Consider the following 22,280-nt stretch of genomic DNA (forward strand, 5'->3'; position numbering starts at 1 on the left):
TATGCTAACACCCTCCCCCATAAAATTTCACACAGTGTAAAATGGATGTCAGGATCAGGCTTTACACATCATCTTTCTCCTCTCTGGGAAGATATGACAGGTATGCATCTAAGGCATCAAGAATTACAGAGTTTGAAAGCCTACCACAGTGATCATCACACTTTTTCAAACCATCATGGTTGGTGGATCCAAACACAAGAGAGACTGATGCTGGTTTTGGAGACTCCACACATTACGAGTATGTGCAGTCATCTTCTCTTGAATGAAAGTGTTTCAACACATTGATATGACACAGATGTGTTTGGCGCCTCCTATCAGGAGTGTGAGCAATGTAGTCTGTGTCATTTACTCTGCTTTTTACCACCTATGGGCCTGTAAATAGAGCTGAAAGAGATGGACAGATGTGGGCACCAGCATAAGTACTTTGTCACCTAGCTTGAAAGAACGCTGCACCGTATTTTTGCCAGAGATTTTTTATTTTTCCTTGGGCAGCTGACAAAGACTTTCTGGCTATTGAACAAGCATGGTGTATACATTCCCGACACTGTGTGACAAACTCAAGCACATTTGATTGTGGCTGTGTGTCAGCTGACAGGAGTTGTTCTTTCAGAACTTTCAGAGGTCCTCTTACTCCATGCCCAAAAACCAATTCAGCAGGGCTGAAACCAAAAGGTTCTTGTTCTGCTTCTCAGGCTGCAAACAGCAGGAATGGAAGTCCTTCATCCCAGCTTTTCTCTCAAGACAATATTTACGCATCATGGCCTTGATAGTCTGATGCCACCTTTCTAGTGCGCCTTGTGACTGGGGGTGTTAAGGGCTAGAGGGAATGTGTTTAATGCCAAAAGACTATAGAGTCTGTTTGAAGAGCTTGGGCTGAAAATTACTGCCTTGATCAGTTTGCACAACTCTAGGCAGACCAAATGTTGAGAAGTACTTGAGTAGAGCCTTAGTTATGGTGGGTGCTGTGATTTTTCGAAGTGGGATGGCTTCAGGAAAACGAGTGGCAGCACACATGACTGTTAAGAAAAACTGATTACCAGTTTTTGTTCTGGGCAGCGGGCCCACACAGTCTACCAGGACGCGTTCAAATGGTTCACCAACTGCAGGAATGGGTACCCTCTGGTTAGGTTTACCCACAATTTGGCAAATTCTGCATGTTCTACAGAACCTGGCAACATCCTTCTTTAGGCCTGGCCAAAAGAAATGTTGTAGAGTGCAGTCATAGGTTTTAGTGATACGTAAGTGACCTGACCATGGATGTTCATGTGCCAGCTGCAGTATTTGTTCACAATAACTTTTAGGAATTACTATTTGATGTACAACCCCCCAATATTCTTCAATGCCCTCCTGTTGCAAGGTAGGCCTTGAGATCCATTTTCTCATGAGCAACCCATCCTCAATATAAAACTTATGGGCCTTGTTACCATTTGTAGCATCACTCAGACCTTCAAAACATTTAGTGAGTGTTTCATCACTTTCCTGAGCTTGGCTCAAACAGTCATGATACATTGACAGAGGGAGAAAAACCTCAGACATTGGAGTCAAGTCCTCCTCGATGGGTGCTGATTTTGAAGGGCCAGCTGCTGGTAGCTTGTCCACCATCAAAGCAGATCCAAGAACAAATTCAGTCAAGTTCACTTCCTCCAGCTTTCAAGTTTGGGACATGGTAAGAACACTAACAACAAACACATCATGGTGGGATCTCAACATCTCACCTTCATCCTTTATGCAGCTGGGTTTATTCACCACCTCAAGAATAGGAAGTACCTTGTCCCCAGCAAGATCATTTCCCATTATATATTCAACCCCTTGAACAGAGAATAAGTTTCTCACCGCAACCTTGAAGAATCCAGAGGCCAACTTGGACTTTATGTGAACATGATGTAATGGTCCATCCCAATTCCTTGTACTATTGTACATGCATTGCAGGATGTATCGGCATTAAATGGCAGGAGGTTGGAAAGGATGAATGATTGGGAACCACCAGTGTCCCTCAGTATCCTCACTGGCTTCTCATCCTCAGGAACTCCTGTTAGGGAGACAAAACCATCAGAAATGAAGGGCTTAAAACAATAATCAGGTTCCCTCTGGTTTGATAGATGTGGGGAGGATCTCAAAGTCTTGACTAGGCCAACCCTTTTCTTGGTTTTGGTGATTGAGATGCCAGTTTATGTTTCAAGGCCAAACAGTCAGAAACTATATGTCCCACTTTGTGACAATAAAAACGTTGCCTCTCTGACTTAGAAATTGAAGTACTCTTGACCTGAGACTGTGACTTAACCTCTTTCCATATGTTGGCACGAGAGGTTGGTTCAGATTTGCTCACAAAAATATTTTTGTGAGCATGAGCAAATTCTTCTACCAGGACAGCGGCTTCCTGTAAAGTGGTAACTTTGGCTCATTCAGGTACAAAACTGTGCGATCTGGAAGACAGTTGTTGAACTCTTCCAACAATACCAATACATGTAGTGAGTTAAAATCAGTAGCTTTGGTTGCCTGGCACCATCTGTCCAATAGCATTCCTTTTTCACTTGCAAATTCAACAAATGTTTGTGAAGTGGATTTTTTAAGGCTCTGAAAAGTTGCCTATATGCCTGAGGCACCAACTCGTATGCCCTGAGTATGGCAGCTTTAACTTTGCCATACACAAGACTGTCTTCAATTGTTAGCGCTGCACATACTTCCTGTGCCTTACCAACCAGTTTGCACTGCAGTAAAAGGGACCAGACCTCTGTGGGCCAGTGCAGGGCAAAAGCAATATGCTCAAATGCATTAAAATATGTTTCCACATCAGTCTCTTGGAATGGTGGGACTAGGGCAATATTTTTCATCTATCCATCCATCCATCCATTTTCTTCCGCTTATCTGGGGTCGGGTCGCAGGGGTAGCATCTTAAATAGAGAGGCCCAGACTTCCCTCTCTCCAGCCACTAGGGCCAGCTCCTCCGGGGGAATCCCAAGGTGTTCCCAGGCCAGCCGAGAAACATAGTCCCTCCAGTGTGTCCTGGGTCTCATCCCGGTGGGACATGCCTGGAACACCTCACCAGGGAGGCGTCCAGGAGGCATCCTAACCAGATGCACGAGCCACCTTAACTGGCTCCTCTCGATGTGGAGAAGCAGCGGCTCTGCTCTGAGTCCCTCCCGGATGACCGAGCTTCTCACCCTATCTCTAAAGGGGAGCCCAGACACCCTGCGGAGAAAACTCATTTTGGCCGCTTGTATCAGAGATCTCGTTCTTTCGGTCACAACCCAAAGCTCGTGACCATAGATGAGGGTAGGAACGTAGATCGATTGGTAAATTGAGAGCTTTGCCTTTTGACTCAGCTCTCTCTTCACCACGACAGACCTGTACAGCACCCACTTCACTGCAGATGCTGCACCTATCCGCCTATCAAGCTCACGTTAAATTTTTCACTCATTTGTGAACAAGACCCCAAGATACTTGAACTCCTCCACTTGGACCAGGACCTCCTCCCTGACTTGGAGAGGGCACTCTACCCTTTCCCGGCTCAAGACCATAGCCTCGGGTTTGGAGGAACTGATCTTCATCCTGGCCGTGTCACACTCGGTTGCGAACCACTCCAGCAAAAGCTGTAGATCACGATCTGATGAAGCCAATAAGACCACATCATATGCAAAAAGCAGAGACGCAATCATAAGGCCACCAAAACAGATCCCCTCAACACCTTGGCTGCGCCTAGAAATTCTGTCCATAAAAGTTATGAACAGAATCAGTGACAAAGGGCAACCTTGGGGGAGTCCAACTCTCACTGGGAACAAGCCCGAATTACTGCCGGCAATGCGGTCCAGGCTCTGACACCGGTCATACAGGGACCTAACAGCCCATATCAAAGGGCCCAGTACACCATACTCCCAGAGTACCCTCCACAGGGTTCCCCAAGAGACGCGATAGAACGCCTTCTCCAAGTCTCCACAAAGCACATGTAGACTGGTTGGGTAAACTCCCACGCACCCTCCAGGCCCCTGCTGAGAGTGTAGAGCTGGTCCAGTGTTCCACAACCAGGACAAAAACTGCACAGCTCCTCCAGAATCCGAGGTTCAACTATCTAACACACCCTCCTCTCCAGAAAACCCGAATAAACCTTACCACAGAGGCTTAAGAGTGTGATCCCCCTTTAGTTGGAACACACTCTACGGTCCCCCTTTTTGAATAGGGGGACCACCACCCCGCTCTGCCAATCCAGGGGAACTTCCCCCGATGTCCACGCAATATTGCAGAGTCGCATAAGCCAACACAACCCTACAACATCCAGAGCCTTAAGGAACTCCGGGCAAATCTCATCCACCTCTGGGGCTTTGCCACCGAGGAGTTTATAACCAGCTTGGTGACCTCAGCACCAAAGATTGGAGGGCCCGACCCAGAGTCCCCAGGCTCTGCTTCTTCAGTGGAAGACGTGCGGGTGGGATTGAGGAGATCTTCAAAGTATTCTGCCCACCGACCTACGACATCCCAATTTGAGGTCAGCAGTACACCACCCCTACTATAAACAGTGTTGGTGGTGTACTGCTTTCCCCCCCGAAACGCCGGATGGTGGACCAGAATCGCCTCGAAGCCATGCGGAAGTCATTCTCCATGGCCTCTCCGAACTCCTCCCATGCCCGAGTTTTTGCCTCAGCGACCACCCGAGCCGCACGTTGCTTGGACTGCTGGTACCCATCAGCTGCTTCCAGAGTCCTCCAGGCCAAAAAGGCCCGATAGGACTCCTTCTTCAGCCTGACAGTATCCCTCACCGCTGGTGTCCACCACCTGGTTCGAGGGTTGCCATTGCGACAGGCACTGACAACTTTGCGGCCGCAGCTCCGGTAAGCCGCCTTGACAATAGAAGCATGGAACATGGCCCACTCAGACTCAATGTCCCCCACCTCCCCCAGAACATGTTCCAAGTTCTCCCGGAGGTGGGAGTTAAAGCTCCGTCTCACAGGAGACTCTGCCAGATGTTCCCAGCAAACCCTCACAATACGTTTGGGCCTGCCAGGTCTGACCGGCATCCTCTCCCACCATCGGAGCCAACTCACCACCAGGTAGTGATCAGTGGACAGCTCCGCCCCTCTCTTCACCCGAGTGTCCAAGACATGTGGCCGCAGATCAGATGAGATGACAACAAAGTTGATCATCGAACTGCGGCCTAGGGTGTCCTGGTGCCAAAAGCACATATGGACACCCTTATGCTTGAATATGGTGCTCATTATGGACATTCCATGATGAGCACAGAAGTCCAACAACAGAACACCACTTGGGTTCAGATCAAGGGGGCCGTTCCTCCCAACCACACCCCTCCAGGTCTCACTGTCATTGCCCACATGAGCATTGAAGTCCCCCAGCAGAACAAGGGAGTCCCCAGGAGGTGCACTTTCCAGTACCCCCTCCAAGGACTCCAAAAAGGGTGGATAATCTGAACTGCCGTTTGGTGCATAAGCACAAATGACAGTCAGAACCCATCCCCCCACACATAGGCAGAGGGAGGCCACCCTCTCATTCACCGGGGTGAACCCCAACGTACAGGCACCAAGATGGGGGGCCAATAAGTATGCCCACTCCTGCTCGGTGCCTCTCATCAGGGGCAACTCCAAAGTGGAAGAGTGTCCAACCCCTCTCAAGAAAACTGGTTCCAGAGCCAGAGCCATGCGTAGAGGTGAGTCCAACTATTTCTAGCCGGAACCTTTCAACCTCACAAACCAGCTCAGGCTCCTTCCCCACCAGTGAGGTGACATTCCACGTCCCAATAGCCAGCTTCTGGAGCCGAGGATCAGACCGCCAGGGTCCCCGCCCTTGGCCACCACCCATCCCACATTGCACCCGACCACTTTGGCCCCTCCCCCAGGTGGTGAGCCCATGGGAAGGGGGACCCACTTCTCCTCTTCAGGCTGTGCCCGGCCGAGCTCCATGGGTAAAAGCCCAGCCACCAGGCGCTTGCCCGCATGCCCCACCTCCAGGCCTGGCTCCAGAGTGGGGCCCCAACCCACATCCGGGCGAGGGAACATCAAGTCCATTTTTTTTTTCTCATCATAGGGGTGTGAACCGCTCCAGTGAAAGTTGTAGATCACGACCTGATGAAGCCAATAAAACCACATCATCTGCAAAAAGCAGAGACACAATCCCAAGGCCACCAAAACAGGTCTCCTCAACAACTTGGCTGCACCTAGAAATTCTGTCCATAAAAGTTATGAACATGATCGGTGGCAAAGGGCAACCTTGACAGAGTCCAACTCTCATCGGGAACTAGCCCGAATGTGGATGTGCAATGTGGATCAAGCTCTGACACTGTTTGTACAGGGACCTAACAGCCCGTATCAAAAGTCCTGGTTCCCCATACTTCCGGAGTACCCTCCACAGGGTTCCCCGAGGGACCCGATTGAAGGCCTTCTCCAAGTCCACAAAACACATGTAGACTGGTTGGGCAAACTCCCACGCACCCTCAAGGACCCTGCTGAGGGTGTAGAGCTGGTCCAGTGTTCCACGACCAGGACGAAAACCACACTGCCCCTCCTCTGGTGCTGGCCCTCTTCCTCATCAACAGTCATGTCAAACTGGTTCAAAACCAACAAAGTCCATGCTCAATAATCAAACCAACAATTTTCAGTCAGGTCTTCTGGACAGTTTCTTTTTTTTGTGCTGAAACATTTCACCTTTACCAACTAAAATAGCATATCTTCATTCTAATCTAACTTTAAATCAAAGTTTTGTAGCAGGTGTGTTATCAGAAATATTCAAATGTCATATTATTTTTGTTTCAAAATTGACCATTTATTTCTGCTAGCTGCCAAAGTGCTAGAATGTTGTTTTGTATATTTTTTGGAGACATTGTAAAGCTTGCCCTTAAGTATACAGTTCGAACATTGATGACATCATTGTAGACCAATAAAAACAACTTTCAATCTGGCATTCTTGTAAACAAATCTACTGTACCTTGAATCTATCCAGGTGATAACTATCTATCATTTTGAAGATTTTGAGATGGAAAATGCAGAAATCATATTAAGAACTGAAAAATTCCTCATTGTGACTTATTCTGCCAGCTCAAGTCAAATATGAATATTATTCAGACACCAACACGCTTATCAAGTTTAGTAGATGTGAGCAATTTTTTAATGCTTTTTGTCGGAACACAACATATGTCTGTAGTCCTCAATGCCCAATCTATAGGTGACCTTCTGTCACAAAGACATCAGCAGCAAAAATAACAAAGAGAAGGCGAAAAATGTTTACTCATGGTGAGGTTCATCTTAGCAGATGACGCACAAAGAAACTTTTTAAAACTGGAACATCTGTCTGTATCAAGGAGGAATCATGTTCAGAATGACATTTCAGAATCAATGTGACATTTTGAGCTTCATGGATCATCACTGCATTCTTATTTTTACTCTCTCTATATATAAACTCTTTCTGCACTGAGATGCATGTAACACACTCTCCATCTTCAGGAAGTTCCCTTGCCTCTACAGTGAATGAAGAGCAAACAATTGACAATTTACTTTATGTATGAGTACTTTAGGCTCACAGGCTGCAATTGATTTCCTGCAAAATAATTATTTTCAGTTTTATTTTTTATTCATCTGAATTATACAGTCAGAACTTTTCTAACTCCATATAAAACAGCAACAGTCAGACTGCATTTTTAAACTATTTGTTTATAAATATGTTTATAAAATGTTTTTCGCTGGAAGATAGTATTAATAATACTTTTCCCAACATGCCTGTCCTCTTTTTGTGAAGCTAGCAGTGCTGCAGATTGCTCATAATTGTCTTCAGAGATACAAATAGTACCAGCTCTCAGGGGCTGGTAAATGTTTTACATTAACTGTTTGTCACAAACAGAGCAGGTCTTTCAGAATCAGAATTGTTTTGTAATTTACATTGATATGGGAGGGTTTTGGGCAAAATGCTGCATAATGTCTTATTAAAATGTAGGCAAATTGCACCAGCACAGAATGACAAAGTTTGGTTGACAGCCATGTTGGAAATACAAACCTCACTTTGTAAGAGCTTTGTAAATTAGACACGTGCACAAACTCTGAACCTGCACTCGCAAAAGAAACTGTTATGTATGAGTAGTATGAGTTTAACTAATTGCTAACTATTAAAACCTAATTTTTTAAACTGCTCTTCTTTTTACAGACTTGAAATTGGTTGTGCAAGCGACACAAAGTTAGAACATTAGTTTTTTTAACGTTTTGTGGAAATTAAAATTTTGATTTTGATTAAAAATGAACTAAAATGCAGGTTTGCCAAACTTGTCTTGTTTTGGGCATTTCAAAAAGTATCTTTGTAAAAACATAATAATTTCTAAATGTTAAAACTGTTCTCAAGGCCTAATAGTGTTCAGGTTTATGACCTTTCTAAAACATTGCTTTGTATTATTTCTATCTTTTACTTTGAAGTAAAACGAATACAGCCCACAATAATGATACGTGTGGGCTGACTGTTTGGAGGCTTTCACGTTGGAGTTGAGTTAATGTTTAATGGTCTTCACAAAAGCTCCAAACTCAGCTGGAAATGTCATTCTCTCCGTCTCTGTTTGCCTGCCTGTCCTTTCAAGTTGTCCTGTTTTCTTCATCACATGCACTCACACCAGCAGACAAATTGAGCACAGGGGATAAAATATGTAAGTTTAAGTACACAATCGAACAAAAACATACCCAAGAAATGCACAATCAAATGCACTAATTGACACTCATGGGTCTCGAGAAAAAAAGCCACTCTGTCACCATGTTGGCAGAGTGTTTGCTTAAGCACATCTTTGTAATGAAGCTTGGTGGATTGACAAAGTAAGGTGAAAAACGGCAGCTACTTGCCATTTTGATATGACAGAGAGTAAGAGTGTTTTAGCGTAGAAAGTGCCTGTTGAAGGAGCCGTTATGAAAGCAGCGCTAAAAGCTGCAATTTGGCCCGGTATTACACAGATTACTGATTCTCTCTACAATCCTCTTTGAAGACAAAGTCAAAGTGCTCCAGTCCTTGTCACATTTTATTGTTGCAACTTTTGCAGACATGAAAACATGGAGTTTGTCTCCTTGTTGGGAAACCTAACATGCCACTGCAACAAAGATAAAAGCAATATCCAAAGAGTTTTGTTTTCTCGCTTGACATGTATTCTGGCAGTGGTGAAATAAATACTGCATGTCTCAAGTAGAGGTCAATGGCACTGAAATTATAGAGCTTCATGTCAATTGACACGACTCACTAAAGCGTAGTTTAAACAGCAGAACTGTTTATGCTCTAACATTGGTTTTACAGTTCATAAATATCACCCCCAACATTAGAATGATCTTTTAGAAACCCCATAATCAGCACACAGGTGGTCCACTGTGGTGTCTGACCCTGAGCTACTGGCAGCTGACAAAGATCTTCTGAGTCAGCATTGTGCTGCATTTACCATAACTTAAGTCTGAAATGACTACCAGAAAAAAAAGTCCAATCACAATATATTTTTTAAATTCTCAAATCTTTATAATGTACTGTAATTAAAATATGAAAAACTGTTGTTTTTTTAGATAGTGTGTCCTCTACAGTGGACATTGGAACACCATACATGTGAAACTAAACCTTAATGGTAACCAGTTTGTCCCAAATAAAATACCAAAAAGTCAAGATAAGAATGGATTCAACATCCACATGACTTTTCATGATCACTTTTGTTTTGTTTTGTTTCACTTTGTTGTTCTTATTTGGTGTGATACTTAATAAAGCAATTCCCCTTCTTGGGAACACAAAAGAAAACCACAAATGTTTAGTTTGTGTAGTCTTATCTGCAGTGGTGGGATGTAACTAAGTACAAATACTTCGTTACTGTACTTAAGTAAATTTTTTGTGTATCTGTACTTTACTTAAGTAGAGTTAAATGTGGGTACTTTCTACTTCTACTTCACTACATTTTACATCAAGTATCTGTACTTTCTACTACACTACATTTCTATAACGCGTTGCATTACAAGTGACATTCATGTTGCGGCTTTTTGTTTTGTTCATTACTTTGAAAGTAACCAATGGTGAGAGGGTAGCTGGTCCATTGAATCACTGCAAAGTGGGCAGGTAATGTTAGGCCCACCTTCAAGAAGAGCTGGGCCAATGACATATATTCTAGTATTTATGTCACTGAGCTGGGTGCACCCGCAGCACCACTAGCACACCCAAAATGTATTCCACCGCAAGAGTCAGCCAGAAGATATGCTCCATCCATATTATCCTTATTGAAAGACTGCTCAGTACAACAGGACAGATTCTCTCTCCCAAAAGAGCCAGACTGGCCTCAAAAATCTTTGAAAACCAACTTCTTCTGAACTTGAACAAGAAATTATTGCTGCAATATTAAAATGTGTCAGTTCATGATGTTAGGACAGGAGACAAGACATGTCTCCAAATGAATCGATACTCAGGTCCAAGTTTTAAAAATGGTGACAGGAAGTTAAAATATTGTTCAATATTGACCCATTACGAGGTTGAATAGACAGTATTTTAACTAGAGTTAAAGGAGTTGGGAGTTGAGTAAACTAGAGTTGGGGCGGCTGTGGCTGAGTGGTTAGAGCAGTCGTCCTCCAATGTGAGAGTTGGGGGTTCGAATTCACCAGCAGTCACATGTCGAAGTGTCCCTGGGCAAGACACTGAACCCCTCATAGCCTCTGACATGTGTCCCATCAGTGTATGAATGTGATAAAGCTCTGATTAGTCTCATTAGAATGATTTGTTCAATTAGCTTTGTATAGATCTAGTAGAGTGCTGTATGAATGGGTAAATGAGGACACAGATTGTAGTGTGAAGCACTTTGAGTATCTTGAAATAAGATAGAAAGGCGCTATGTAAGTACAGTCCATTTTTAGAGTTGATGACAAACTGGAGTTGAAATATCAGTTGAAATGATCAGAGCCTGTTCCTTTGTTAGTTGTGTCTAATGCTCCTTTTGTTCAGGCAGACAACTTTTACTTAAATGTGTTTACTGCAGTTAAAATGACACATTGGTTTTGCTTTGTGTTAAATAAAAACTTTCAAATGTATAATCATTCCTCTCTTATTTTGATTAATGGCATTTAACTCTGCAGGTCATCCCTGAAATTCTGACGCACAGAATCACAAGTCCAAGAATGAACTGTGTCACAGAGTAAACACAATAAAAACATGTATTATCTGCAGCATTGTTCATTAAAATGGAACAACACTATTAATGTATTACAGAAAATATACATATGGTACGTAGACTTAAAGATATGTAGACCATTGCATCATGTAATACATTCAGCAAGTACTTTTACTTTTAATACTTTAAGTATTTTAAAAGCAAATACTTATTTACTTTTACTTAAGTAAAAATGTTAATGTGGTACTTCTACTTTTACTAGAGTACATTTTTGTGTGTTTATTTGTACTTTTACTTAAGTACAGTGTTCGAGTACTTTCTCCACGACTGCTTATCTGCGACCCCTTGATGCATTTGTTTTATCCACTATCTCTGGAAGATGGGCAGAGCCATAGTTTCAGAACTGCATTTGACTGTGGTTTCCACTTTTGACATGGGGAAGTGTAGTCATCTTTACTATCACTTACAATTCCTGCTTTGTTCTGAGTAATCAACTTTTCATCAAGGAGCAGTTTGAACTCAAGGAACTTCAGTGGTTTCTTCCCTAGAAACTGTAGTCACTCATACTGAAGCCATGAGTTGGTGATTTCCATGTCAAAAAAGGAAAAAAACTGTGTGCATTGTCCATTTCCAAGTGTTTGATGACATACTGTAGAAACTAAACAGTAGGTCAACCAAGTCTATGCAACCTTTGTTGGTTTTGTATTCAGAAATTGCCAGTGGCCTTGACACTGAACAAACCTTTTGTCTTTCTTGGGCCATCTTCTGTGTGTGTCCTGAGGTTCAATTCCATAGGCTGAGGATGCCATGACAACTCTCTTGTTGTCCAACCACTTTATGACAGCAAGTTCAGGAGGGGTTCATGTGACTACCATCTCTGATGTCCCATCTTTCTTTCTTTTTGAAGGACTTTATCCCCTATGATCTTGCACCCGTTTGGAACTCTGTTATTCATGAGGGTTCAGCCCTGTCAGCCCTTTTGTGATCAAAGTGTTGAGGATGTTGATTACTGTAAAGAACATGTCAAAGAACTGGTGGGTTCCTGGGGGAACAGACTCTGCCGAATGACGGACAGCCTGTTCTACAATGACTTTTCCTTCTCTGAAGGTAGTCTTGCCTTGGGAGACCACAAAGTCTAAGACCAGACCAGTTGGTGTGGCCAAGACAAACACCTTCAATCCAGTTGGGTATCGCTTGACTGGTACATACTGGGTATCGACCAATAAATGGAACCATTTGTTCATCAATGTACTATTTTTTCTGTTCTAGACAGACCCAGATAGGGATGCACGATATTATCGGCATGGTGTTGGTATCGGCCGATTTTAGCGTTAAAGTTAAATATCGGACATCGGCCATTCCATTAAAATAACTTGCTGATATAAAAGGTGCTGTTTTTGCCTGCAGCGGCTGCACAGCGTAATGACGTCACATGCGCCTACCCGATCTCACGGCAGAGAGGAAAATTCAAAATGGCAGTGTGGAAGTTTTATTTTTCGTTGGTGAGGATGTCAGATTCTGAAGATTTATGGACTACGTTGAGCCTCAATACATCGTCCGCAGTCAGAGATATTTTTCAAATGTAATGTTACCCGAGTTACAAGCAGTCATTTTCAACGTCATTGAGAAGATAATAGCACGTCTTGTTGGGTGAGTTTTACCACAGACATTTGAACGTCGTGTTAGCCCCGTTAGCATGATTAGTCTTACGGCACAATGGATAGACAAAAACTTTGAACTTAAAAAGGCTGTCCTTTATGCACAAAAGTGCATAGGATCCCACACTGCAGCTAGAAACCTGGACCAAGCCTCCACAAGTGAGACAGCATTGCAGGTGACTAATGCTATTAAATAACATTCAACACTTTTCATTTAATACTTTGTATAAGTCAAAGTGCTATGCATATCATATGGCTGTTACTGAATATATGTCACCAGCTCTTACAGCTGTTGCACATTTTTTGTGGCAAATAAGCCTAAATAAGAGGGCTATGTTCTGACAAAGGAAAGGATATAAAATAGCGGTATCGGCATCAGTTATCAGCCGAATACATTTCAACATATCGACATATCAGATATTGGCCAAAAATCCAACATCGCGCATCCCTAGACCCAGACATCCTTTCCTTACTTTGGTCAAGAGAGGACTGATTCCCCACAAGAGATCACGTTTTTTTTTCATTTTCTAAAACCTCAAGGTCATTGACGATCATAATGGATTTTCTCAACTTTTAAAACTGATTTCTGGTCATCAATTCTGCCACAATTTGAACTCTTGTATTTGAGGCTCAATACATTTGAATGTCTGGATATTTTAGCTAGACCATGTAAATAGAAATCCAAAGAATGTCTTCAGTTCTTCAGGAGTGGCATTTAGTGTTGCTCCAGACAAAAGGACTTTACGTTGATTTCTGCACAAGGCCATCCCTTCAAACACAGAGTCATCAATGTACTGCTTAAATAACCCATTGGGGTCCAGTTTTGGTGCGTCATAGCATCATTGCTCTGGATAATGGGAGGATCATCTCTCTGTGCTTCTGAGAATGACTCCATTTCTTGTCATTTGAAAAAACAACCAAAAGGGGGAAATAACTATAAATGTCCACCACAGAGGATCTTTGTTATACAATTAAATACTATGATAAAATAATGTTAAAATACTTCAGACAATGTTTTAGTGTGTTGTTAAAATACTTTTATATAAATTATGCCAACAATGTTTCATATTTGCTCAATAAAATATGAATAGTATTATGCACTTATCCAACGATGTTCAGTCAGGTCCCCTAGATAGCTTCTTTCTGTTGAAATGTTTCGTCTTTTATCCAAAGGACTTGATCAGCCCGAGGAGCCACTACAAACTCGGTCCCAAAAGTAGCACACTCACATAGTGTGCCAACCAGTTTGATGATGATAAGATGGCTTCTGGAGTCTGCCCTCTTCCCTATAAACTCATCAGAGGCAGCCATGGCGAAAGTTCATGCTCAATAATCCTGGTAAAAAATTCCAACAAACTTAAGTCAGGTCCTCTGGACTGTTTCTTTTTATTGAAACGTTTATTTGATATTATGCACTTTTTTTTTTCGTCCCAAAAATGTGCTTACAAAATGCAAATGCTATTTTCCTGAATGAGGAAAACAAGTGTGATAAAGCCCCATCCTTTCACATTTGGTATCATTGAAAACCCCTAAATGTCCTCAGTAGATAGCAAAAGGAGTTACCGGTAATTCGGTAGTATGCAGTGGGTGGGAGATACTCAGCTTTACAAATCCTCCACAGAGGACAAATTTAAACTACTTTTAGTCAGGAGGGCAGCTGACAAGGATCTTCTATGAGTCAGCATTGTGCTGCATTTACAGTAATTTATGAGTCTGAACTGAAAATCAAATAATTTCTGGGCTTTCATCAGAGCTGAGTCAGTGTCTGACATAATCAGATTTAAACATAGGCTTACCTTAACAAATAATACACACAATTAAACATTTGCTGAATATATTGTATTATAAATTAATTTCTATTGATAGAAAAATCTGAATGTCTTCAAAAGATCATTCTGCACTCTGCAAAGATCTGTTTATTTGATTTTAATTTTATTTCAGCTAGCAGCCAACATAATCATTTCAGTGAGTGTGTGTGTGTGTCTTAAGCATAATATTGTCACATTAAACATCTGGTCATGTCCCCCTGTCGTGGATCAAAGATGTGGAATTGAAAATGCCCCCCGTCTGTCGTCTATCTGCATGTCTGTCTGTGCAAGTTGTTAGCATGACAACTTGAAAAAATATCTGATACCAACTTTCATTTTTTTTGTGTGTTTTTGTCTACATCTAGCTGTAAAAAAGTTTCCTTTTGAAAATTGAGTTGCCACAGCAAAATCTATCAGAGAGATTTTGGTCAAAGGTTCAGAATCAGAATCAGAATAAACTTTATTGGAATTGCACCGAGGTACAACGCGAACATGTACGTACAGTCGTCCAAAAGATGGGCGGAGTGCACGAAGCTGCAACTGTACAAAGCGCGGCCATTTTATCCTTATCAGATAATAATCTTAGATAGGAAAAGGGGTAGAAACATGAGGGTAAATAGTGGTATTACAAAAAAAGATCTTTCACATCTTGTCTATCAGGACACAATTTGAGACATCAAAAAACTCTACCAGCAAGCACAACTAAAACATGATTACATTTGCATTTGACATCAAGGTGTGGAGATTTGTCCATGAGCGTTTTTTTCAGATCAGCCACAGTTTCTGAGGATGTTGTTTCAGTGGACAGTTCTGATAAGCTTGCACAGAAAGTTCTCGGGGTTGGGGGTGTGGGGGGGGATGAAGCTTTTGTCCTTGGGTACTCATGTCCCAGGGGAAATTGATAGTTGGCCTGTCTCCGAGTCAGATTCAGATAAGCTTGATTCTTGTTTTCTCTTCAGGCAGACATATTACTTTTTTCTTCAGCCTTGAGTCCATCTGGGCTTTCTGGTTCCGAAAATGCCTAATTGTGGGATTCCATTCCACTGATCCATGCTATGAGTCTCCTTCAAGGTCGAACCCACCATGCTGACCACCACGCAAAGGTTATGGATGATTTCATTACTGTGGCTGAGAAACTTATCTAAACCAGCCACTAGGGAGTACAAGCCAGTGTATCTCTTCTGCCAATCCCAAGCCCTGGTAAATGGTGAGGGTTGTTTCAGGAATGGCATCCGATGTAAAACACTTTTGCCAAAATCATAATGCGAGTTCATCAAAGCGAAACCATACCGGCTCGGTCGATGCCTGGGTTAACAACGACTGCCACCGGTGCTGTTGACAAACAGGGTGCCGGCGGAAATTGTGCTAATGTTAGTCGAAGACCACGAGGAGGGAAACGTGTCAGGAGACAGAGGGAGAAGAGTGAAGTGAAGAATGTGGGACTGAGGGTTGCAACTCTAAATGTGGGGACAATGACAGGCAAAGGTAGAGAGCTGGCTGACATAATGCAGAGAAGAAAGGTGATGTTTTATGTGTCCAAGAGACCAAGTGGAAGGGCAGCAAGGCTTGCAGCATTGGAGCAGGGTTCAAACTGTTTTACCATGGTGTGGATAGAAAGAGAAATGGGGTAGGGGTGGTCCTAAAAGAGGAGTTGGCAAAGAATGTATTAGAGGTGAAGAGAGTGTCAGATAGGGTGATGTGCCTGAAGGTAGAAGTAGAAGGTCTGATGCTAACCATCGTCAGTGGTTAGGCTCCACAGGTTGGATGTGATGAGGAGTAGAAAGATACATTTTGGAAAGCTGTGGATGAATTGATAGAGAGTATTCCCAGGGAGGAGAGAGTGGTGATCGTGTGGAATTGTGGAAATGAAAACATTGATACCAGTTTATTTTGTTCATCAATTTTATTTTAATTTCATTTTTTAATTTTATTATCATCACTCTTATTATTCATTCACTTTACATCACACTCTGTTAAAGCTTATCTAAACTGCAGCAGTTGCATCAGTGTGTGAAACTTTTTAACTTGCGTTTCTCACAAGCCTGTTGGTATGGAACCCAGCTCCAGAACCAGTCACACTGACCACAAACATATTGTCTGTGTTTACTCTGATAAGATTGACACTGACCACAAACATACTGTCTGTTTTGACCCTGATAAGATTGCAAATGAGGTTAACACCTGTTGTGTCAAAGCAAACAAGTGACGAAACGGTGGAAGCTGAAGAAGGAAGAAAGTTGTGTGAAATTCAGAGAGGAGCTGTTAAAGGCTCTGGGTAGTAAGAAAGAGCTTCCAAATGACCGGGCTACTACAGCAACAGCAATTAGAGAGACAGGTAAGAAAGTTCTTGGTGTGTCATCTGGACAGAGAATGGATGATAAGAAAACCTGGTGGTGGAATAGTCAAGTGCAGGATGCCGTTCAAAGAAAGAGATTAGCCAAGAAGAAATATGACAGTGAGAGGACTGAAGATAGGAGACAGTAATATAAGCAGATGGGACGTAGAGCAAAAAGGGAAGTAGCTAAGGCAAAGCAGAGGACGTACGATGAGTTGTCTGGGAGACTGGACACCAAAGAGGGTGAGAAGGACTTGTACCGATTGGCAAGACAGGGGGATCAGGCTGGAAAGGATGTACAGCAGGTTAGGCTTATTAAAGATAGGAATGGTAATGTTCTAACAAGTGAGGAGAATGTGACGGGAAGATGGAAGGAGTAGTTTGAGAAGCTAATGAATTAAGAGAATGAAAGAGAAAGAAGAGAAGAGGTCATAGAAACTGTGGACCAGGAATTGGGAAAGATTAGTGAGGGTGAAGTCCGGAAAGCTCTGAAAGGGATGAAGAAGGGGAAGGCAGTAGGACCTGATGACATACCAGAGGATGTCTGAAAATGTCTTGGAGAGATGGCAGTGAGGTTTTTGACTCAAATATTCAATGGCATATTTGAGGGTGAGAAAATGCCTCATGAATGGAGAAGAAGTGTACTGGTGCCCATTTTTAAGAAAAAGGGTGATGTACAGAGTTGTAGCAACTACAGGGGAATTAAGTTGATGAGCCACACGATGAAGATCTGGGAGAGAGTTGTTGAAGCAAGACTTAGACGAGAGGTGACTATCTATAAGCAGCTGTATGGTTTCATGCCAAGAAAGAGTACCACAGATCAGAATCAGAAGAATCAGAATCAGAATAAACTTTATTGGCATTGCACCGAGATACAACGCGAATATGTACGTACATTCGTCTGAAGATGGGCGGAGTGCACGTAGCTGCGGCTAAAATAATTAGCGCAGCCTTCTTATTCTTATTCAGAGTAATATTTTGCTTAGATAAGAAAAGGAAAGAAAACACGAGGAGAGACGGTATAAAAAAAGATCTCTCAAACCGTGTCCTAGACAGGGCACAATTTGAGGCATCAATAAAACCTACCACAGCAAAGCAACATAGATAGACGTTATACTGTACAGAGAGAGTCAGAAAGAACTCATTTGTGTCTTTGTGGATTTAGAAAAAGCTTATGACAGAGTGTCGAGGGAAGAGGTGTGGTATTGCATGAGGAAATCTGGAGTGGCAGAAAAGTATATTAGACTGGTACAGGACATGTATGAGGACAGCAGGACAGTGGTGAGATGTGCTGTAGGAGTGATGGATAGCTTCAAGGTGGAGGTGGGATTGCATCAAGAATCGGCTCTGAGCCCCTTCTTGTTTGCTCTGGTGATGGACCGACTAACAGGTGAGGTCAGGCAAGAATCCCCATGGACAATGATGTTTGCAGATGACGTTGTGATCTGTGGTGAGAACAGGGAACAGGTGGAAGAGAACTTGGAGACGTGGAGGTATGCACTTGAAAGAAGAGGAATGAAAGTCAGTTGTAGTAAGACGGAGTACATGTGTGTGAATGAGAGGGAGGCCAGTGGAACAGTGAGGCTACAAGGAGCAGAGGTCACAAGGTGTAGGACTTCAAGTACTTGGGGTCCACTGTCCAGGAAAATGGGGAATGTGGTAAAGAAGTGAAAAAGAGAGTCCAGGCAGGATGGAGTGGATGGAGAAAAGTTTCAGGAGTGATTTGTGACAAAAAGGTGTTGGCAAAGGTCAAAGGAAAAGTTTTCAAGATGGTGGTGAGACCTCCTATATTGTATGGTCTGGAGACAGTGGCAATGACAAAAAGACAGAAGAAAGAACTGGAAGTTGCAGAAATGAAGATGCTAAGGTTCTCCTTAGGAGTGATGAGGCTGGATAAGATTAGGAATGAGATCATCAGAGGTACAGCACAGGTTGAACAACTGGGAGATAAAGTTAGGGATCTCAGACTGAGATGGTTTGGACATGTCAAGAGGAGGGGTCGTGGGAATATTGGTAGAAGGATGTTAGAAATGCAGCTGCCAGGAAAAAAGACAAAGAGGAGATATATGGATGCAGTTAGAGAGGACATGAAGGTAGTTGGAGTGAGGACAGAGGATGCAGAGGACAAAGTGAGGTGGAGGAGGATGACTCGCTGTGGCGACCCCTGAAGAGGGAAAAGCCGAAAGAAGACGGCTGAGAAACTTATCTCTGCCCATGAACCATATGTTTGAGTTAATGGTGAGAGCTGGGTGAGACTGCAGCATGCAACTGCAGCCAAGGACAATAATGATCTCCCTATAGGTTTTGTTGGCTCTGCAAACTTGGTTGAATCGATAAGGATATAAAAGCAAGTGGAAGGGGCAGCTTGAGGTATATTCTCATGACTGGTTTTCATGTGTGTTATTTATGTATATTTATGTAACCGGTCCTGAATATCTAACCTTGCAAGTAAAATCCCAGTTAAACATCTTCTCCTGCCATCGTGTTGTTCTTTTTGGGCAAACAAGGTAAGCTAAAATATTTTTCTCTAACAAAATCCAAATTAGCTGCTGCCAATTACAGTATGCATACCTTGAAAAAAAAAAGCAACATGCCAACTCTCATTTAGCTGCATGTAGGTGCAAGAATAGTTCCTATCAAAAATCGGGTTACTATGACAAAATCCAGTGCAGAAAAGCATTCATCTCTAAAATTACAAATATTCACTATTCAAATCCCTCAATGATGGGGAACATTGGCATACTACTTGATTTATAATAGGTTTTATATTAGATAGTTACAAAACAGTTTCCTTAAGATACTCTTTGGGTTCAAATGCTCAGTGATGATCTCCCTATAGGTTTTGTTGTCAAATTTTGGTTTTAATGCTTTGTATTTTGCTACAGATCAATTCATTCTGAGTCCTAATGTATCTCATCCATGCATGGTGTTTCTACTGAGTTTCGGGATTCTTACAAATACTTGGGAATTTTGGTCGATGCACATCTCTCTTAGCCCCCATTTCTCATTTCACATAACCAAGATGGCCACGCTCAGCCAAGTTGCAGCTTCACAGACTTCTGGTGAACTCGATTTTTTGTTGTTTCTGTTGTTTCTATTTTAACCTTTTTTTGGCCTACAATGCACATCCACAGTATGGGTATGACTGCGACACACGTGGAATTTTTTGTGTCGCTGCCTTGCCATCGTGCCATCGTGGTTCAGTACTTCCAGCCTCGGGCTCAGGCCTGTCATGACGGCTGTCTCCATGATCCTCCATCTACCTGCACGGACCAAACTCTACAGAGCCCGCTTGGTTCCATGAGGGAACCTTGAATGTTCTCTGTCAGTTGGATCCGGTCCTGGAGGGCAGTCTGGGAGGCAGCTGCTGTGGTCCTTATTATCATCATTCTGCTGAAAGGACCTGCTAACAAGACCTGCTAACAACTGCTAACAACACCACGCCACTAACTGAACTATGCCGCTAACAGTACCATGGGGCAAACCTCACATTAAGCGTGTAAATTAAAGCCTAAAAAAACATATGAGAATTGTGCTGCTGTTGTTTGGTGTATTGCTTTGTACTATTAGTGACTGGCATGTATCTTAGATCTTTTAGTGTACCGTTTGACGTTCGTTTAGCGTATATCTTAGTTTATATCTTAGATCCTTATTTACTGTTTCTTTTTACACCTTATATTTTTGCTACTGTTTGATGTAACTGTGACCCTGTGTACACAGTTTCATTCCACTGCATGTACCACATGTGATGTAAATGACAAAGTATCTCTGACTGTGACTGACTCTTTTAAACCACATGTCGAAAACTTGATAAAGAAGCTGAAATTAAAACTGGGTTTCTTTTTCAGAAATAGATCTTGCTTAACTCTTAATGCCAGAAAACACTTTGAAACCACTACTTTTCTACCGGCCATTGACTATGGTGACATTATTTACATGAATGCCCCTGCAAGCTGCTTGAGGATGTTGGATGCTGTCTACCAGTCACGGCTCGTATCAGTGGGCTAGGAGGGCTAAGCCCTCCCTCTTGGCATTTACAATAAAGATGTTAAAATAGACAACTTAAAAAAAAAATACATTTTAGAAATAATGTCATATTTTGTTAAATTTACAACAAAACTGGTGTCAAACCACCTGGGGAAAATCCCCGGGTCGTTACAAAGGGCAAAATTCTGACAATCCCTTCCTGTTACTGTTCCATCATGGTTCAGAATGATTGACAGACGTCTTGCCATGCCCCCTCAGTTTGCGGCTCATTGGGGCTAATTTTGGTCAGCCCACAGCCACAGGATTCATCCAATGAGGATGGACGTACAATAACGTGCCTCAGCGCGAATGTAAGTGGTCGTGGTTTGGTGTAGACTGAGTAGACGCGAAGGCGAGCAAAATTATCATATATGAGTTGGATTATTTAATCAATAATCCCTTTTCCTTAATTTCTATTGAGGAAAAACTGGAGCTGAAGAGGTTGGGCTGGACAGACGAGGATATTCAAATCCAGCAAAGAGAAACCCGTGCTGTGTAACTGTGCTGAACTTGGCTGGATATTAATTCAGCTCAGTCCAAATAACATCAACCTGTCAGTTCGTTTTTATTCTTCTTATAGTTTACTCTGCGTTGTGTTTAATGATGACCAGAAGACGAGTGTTGAACTGAATGCTGTTTAATCTGCATAAAAACAAAATGTGCACTGGTCATAATCTGGGCTCATTGCGAGGTGCCTTCTTCTCATCTTCTCATTGAATGGACCTGCTGTACAATACACCTGTAACAAATCGCTGTCTAAACATATACACACACAAGAGATTTCTTAAAATTATTTTCCAAAGGTTAAAAATATGAGTATGTTGAAGAGCAAATTGTAAACAACAGTAAAAATAAAACTCGCTCGGACACATCAGCTCAGAAGTGCAGGTGGGTGGAGCACGCTGTATAAACAAAAATCAGCTGTTCCAACCGAAACTTCAAAATAATTTGCCACTCACACACTCCTTCATGAAAATGAACACCAAACAAAACTGAATCGTCTCACTGATTAGACTTTAAGTAGGAAAATAAAGAGTTTCTGAAATAAATCAATTTCACCTATTTCATATATACGAGGAAGAGAGCTCTGTCAATAATAAAAATGTCCAATGAAAATCCGCAGTTATGTGCTCAAAAGTATTAAGACTTTAATGAGTTTTTCTGTGGTTGTTTGTTTGACGGTTGTCTTTGAGGTGAAAAATGACAATGTCAATTTATAGCAGTTCTTTTTTTACTGGATGCTTCTGTTGTTGGAATTCATTCTGTAGTATATATATATATATATATATATATATATATATATATATATATATATATATATATATATATATATATATATATATATATATATATATATTGTCTAT

The sequence above is a fragment of the Nematolebias whitei genome, chromosome 8, assembly GCF_014905685.2.
Source record: "Nematolebias whitei isolate Nwh7 chromosome 8, NemWhi1, whole genome shotgun sequence".
Taxonomy (NCBI): Eukaryota; Metazoa; Chordata; class Actinopteri; order Cyprinodontiformes; family Rivulidae; genus Nematolebias; species Nematolebias whitei.